Raw genomic sequence first — 5,153 nt, 5'->3', positions numbered from 1 at the left:
CTGCTTCCTGTATCCCAAAAAACCAGCATAAACTTTCACAGAGTCTGCTCCTTCACATGAGAAATCCACAACTGAAGATATTCACCCACCTTTAATTTCCTGCATACTTATATATTGCACAGGGTAACATCAGACAGCTTTAAAGTTACTTTTCCAGTTAAAAATAGCACCTAAACTCCCCATTCAGAAGCACTGGCAATTTACTAATAATTTGGGGGTTGTTCTTTTTTTTTTTTTTTAAACACAAACCTAAGCTATTACTTTTTCAGTATTTCTAAATTCTTCAGATCTGATGCTTTTGATCTAATATTTGTTTTACTGTTCATTTCATAATTCTACTAATACATAACCCAAAGCTAGTCAGGACCGACAAATATTTTTCTAGTGTAATCAGGGCAATATGAAGTGCTTCTGATAATCTCATTTCCACGATAAAACTACAATAAAGAAACCCAAAGCTTGTAAGAAATTCTATGTAAATTATCACCATGACTAATTTTGAAATAAAATGGAGCAAAACACCACAACAAAAGTTCTAACCCCCCAAACACAAAGAAATGTAACTAATTTTCTGCTGCAGAAGCTAAATGAAATCACGTCTAAAATATCCAGAAGCTTTGCAATGATTTAATCCATTTAAAGCACCTGGGTTTGGTGACTTTGGCAGAGATTTGCGAAAAGAAAATATTATTTCTCCTTTAAGTGTTCAGCCCTTTTTATGTGTTCAGACATAGGCAAAAAGTACTTGTAACTTTTATTCTGAAGCCAAAATATTGTTATCAGCAATTCTATTTACATTGTTAAAAAATCATTGACTATAGTGTTAAAAAAAGAAATCACAATTACATCACAAAGTCTCCATGTCCAGGCAGGGATACTCATCTACCCATACATAAGTGGAATTTACAACATGAATTTTGAATCCCCTCTATAATGTTAATAACACTGCTTCAGTGGGAAATGATTTAATTTTGGAGAAGTGTCTTCCTATAAGGATAAAACTACTGCCAGTCCTTCAATAAAGTTACTTATCACCCCTTGAGCTTGTTGAAGATTTGGCAGATCTTTAAGCACATGTAGTAGCTCATTCCCCGAATGAAGTGGTATTACCCCTCTGACCATGTCAAAAATTTCAGATACACTGCCATTTTGTATCAGAGGGTTCTCAAATTTACTTTCACATCTACCATCAGCAACAGCTCCTTGCCCCGTGCAAGTGTAGGAGGGAAAAACTTCCTTGGGATTCATCTCCTTCTGAGTTTTACAGGCTGTGCTCTATCCTTTACTAGAAGCTGCTGTTTGCTGCATGGCTGTAGTAGTGACTTTAGGAACCTGATGAGACATCCTTAACTCTAAAACATGAAGAAAGACACCCAAAGCATTACAGCTAAATTAGCAGACTGTAACTTTATCAAACTAGTTTTGAGTTACTCATTCTGCCTTTGGGGAGTGAAGAAGTTGGGCCAAAACATACAGATTCCTTTTTTCATGTTCATATACACTTTGTGAATAACTCTCACTACATGGACTGCTGGAATAAAAATTCCCAAAGTTACAAGAAACGTCATGGAGAATTCTTCTTTAGTTTTTTGTGAACTGGTAGTGACAACATGCTGAAAGCCCCTATTTTTCTTCTCACTGTTTTAAAGGCTTGAAAGACATGTGATTTCTTTTTACAAAACACATCACAACAATCATGTACTTCACCTAAAGCTCTTCTAAAAGCAGTGGAAACTATAGCACCAGTCACAAGAGGAGATACAGCAGACTATTCCTTCTTTTTTATTGAAAGACTGAACACAGAGACAGCAAAGCTGCGTCATTCTTTCAGCAGCTACTCAGGACTTGCTGAAAATCAATTAGTATGTTTACAGGATTTGGCTCCCAAATCACAAGCACGGGGCAGTCAGGGCTGTCCCTTTGCATTCTCTGCCTTGCTGGTTTGCCATGTTAGGAGAGAAAAACGACACAGCATAAAAGAGGTCCATCCAGAGATCCAAACGTGGCATTTCCAGAGGTGGGGAGGAAGATACACCACGATCAGTAGCTGCCACCCTGACACCTCCATACAGAGCTGTAATGGAATAAACAGCCAAAGCTGAGGCAGCGAATCCAACAGCAACACCGGCTCCTCGGATCAAGCTGTCAGCTCGAGCTCCCAGGTACTGCAGAGCACCAAACACTGGGCACTACACATTGTTCAAGGAACTGGGACTTCCCAAGAAACAATTTCTCAGTGTAATTCCTGGACTGAGCAGGGTTTTGTAACCTTTTGCCAATGTCCCAAGAATGGTTTATCCCAACAGTAAGTTGAAAAGCAAGTATGAAAACAGGTTGTCCAGAAAAAAAAAATAATGTTCTGTATAAGATACTTGAGGTTTAGCATATTCAGAGTTTTCTGAGGAAAGGCAATAACCATAACCAAGCCCTGATGAAAACTCAGGAAGAGTCAAATCCTTCAGCTGACAGGAAAAATTCCCATCAACTTTAATGGATATGGCCTCAGACCACAACTGAAAACTGAATGGAAAGAGCATCAGGAGTTAAGTCAAAGTCAAGTGCATATTTTGGACATTATTTTTTATTCATTAGACTACACAAATACAAGAAAACTGAAGGAAGAAAACAACCAAACAAACTTGTTCCTTAAAGACACATCAAACCCCAGGACAGGGGTGTCAATCCGTGAGTACATGAATCAGGGACCAAATCCAGGAATAACTGTGGTGGTTCTTCTGACTGAACAGGAAGCAATCTCCAGACCACAGAGAACCACTGGTTCACACTTCAATGATTAAGTGTACCACAGTTGCTGAACATGCATCAAATATGACACACAATGGGACCACTTGGAGTTTACGATGAGCTCAGTGGCCAAAGCCCAGTGCTGCTGCTGGAGCCAATGCTCTTAAGGTTTCTTAATTAGTAAGAATTATGACCTAGGTAGTCTCATCACCTCAAAAATATCACCTTCTTTTCATAACTTCACTAAATGTGCTTTTGAAAATGCACTACTTTCTATTTTAAACAAAAAGCTTACTCAAATATTTAATTTTTAATGAACAACCCCAGGTTTTTCTCTAATCCTTGATTCAGACACACTCTTTACAGAGATGCCAATCCATCACTAATATTTTATGTTCTGAAGGAGGGTTTGCTTTTGGGGAAGGGAACACTGTTGGATACATCTACACCAACACTGTGAATGGCATAATCTTAGATTTCTAAGAAAGCACCTTAGAAATTCGTGTAAATTCAGTAAGTATTTTGTAAGCATTTTTTTGCCTTGTTGGATTTCTGTGTGTAGTTACCAAACACAACATTTTCAGAGCTGCATTACAATTTCAAACAGGTTTCAACATGCGACCCAAGAGAAGGGAAAATACTTTGCCTACAGGAACCATTTAATACAAAATTCCAATACAAGTTTTCCACTAAAGCCACATAATAGAGCAGTTTTGATTTATTTGGGAAGCCTGCAGCAGATTTAGGCAGGAAAAAAACCCACACAAAGCTGATTTTATACCAAACTACAAAAAAAAAAAAAAAAGTGAATATTTCAATCCAAAAATTCTTGTAATTCTAAATCAGGCAGATGGGCTCAATTATTCTGTGGGCTGTAAAAACTAAGCATTTCTAAAAAATAGTATTTTTACCCTTTAAGACAGAATTCTGTCATTGCCCCTAGTTATTAACTCAATGTTAAGTACAGTCTTCAGCGGACTGTTGTAAATCTTTTAAAACTTCTACATGAAATTGCTTTAAGGGCTGTGTTCTATGCACTTGGCAATAAGTATATTCATTAAGTCCTGTAAAAAGCAAAAACTGAAGATTATAAAGGGAGGCTTCCAGCTATTGTGGCATTTAACTGGAACAATCACATGGAATGCACTGGGATTTCAAGGCATTTGTTCAAGAATAACACACAGGAAACAAAGTCATTACAGGACCTCGTCTTTTAGGAAGCCTGAATTTGAAGTGTATTCCATACCAAGTCAACACTTCCAATAAGTCATCAGGAGTTTTTACTTTTCAACTAGTGCCAGTTCTCTTATGCTGTTATTCAACAGCAAAAAAATCCTCCTTTTTGTCACCCCAAATAGGTTCCACTCTAATTTAAAATTCCACCATGCAGAAGTTACCTCTAACAGCTGCAAATATGGATATGAGAAAGAACCAAACCAGACAGATACCAATCACAAGGACCCAAGGGCCTGAGTTTGAGGCATACAAAGATTTATTAATCTGTATCAGCATGAGGTTACAGTCCTTTAGGAACAGTTACATTTGACTCATCAGTGGTATTTAGAGAAGTGGGCCATCACAGAGATGGAATATATGGGAGACACAATGGGACAAAGTGTTCTCATTTGCATTGATCCAAATTTGGCAGAACTCCCATCACTTCTGGCCTATCCATTGATATTTTCATAAAAAGCACTGAGCATGCTTTAAATGTCACACAAGGGAAAAAAAAACCAAACAAAACAAAATAAAAGCTATTTCCCAGCTCTTTAAAAACGAAAAAACAAAATCACCAAAACCAGAAGTTTTTCTTTTTTGGGAACAGAAAATGGCTCTCAGGGACAAGGTTATGACTATGGTTAAAAGATCTTGATAAGTATGGTATGTTCTAAAATCACTTTTCTTTCAAGTAAACCCAGTTTCATTCAAAGCATTACAGTAGTTTCTTCACCTTAATAAAAAATGGGCAGAAGTTTAGCATACAAGAAAAATATGAACAGTTATTATCCTAACTGTAAGACCAATAAGCAAAGACACTTCTCTCTTGCTTTCTCATGGGCAGATGAGCACAGAATTAATGCTCACAAATAAGGAATTATTAGAACATGTAAAACTCAGTACAGAGGTTTTTGTCTCTTACCCTTTATAATTTTGAGTGGTTAAGACAAAAATCAGTATTTTTAGGCATTCTACTTAAGGAGTTTTAGTTGATGTCAAATCTTTTCCCTAAGTCATAAAACATCATGATATAACCAGGTGCAATGATGGAAACGAGAATCTGAATGAGATGTGTCCACCTCACTGCAAAAACCACATCTCCTGGTTTTGCGAAGGAATTTTAACTATGCTGTCAAGAGGCCAAGTTACATCTGTGGCTAGAGCAGCGCTGGCAAACAAAAAGCATTTTC

Source organism: Corapipo altera, unplaced genomic scaffold, assembly GCF_003945725.1.
Source record: "Corapipo altera isolate COAL_440 unplaced genomic scaffold, ASM394572v1 1b, whole genome shotgun sequence".
Taxonomy (NCBI): domain Eukaryota; kingdom Metazoa; phylum Chordata; class Aves; order Passeriformes; family Pipridae; genus Corapipo; species Corapipo altera.
This window is presented reverse-complemented; position numbering follows the sequence as displayed.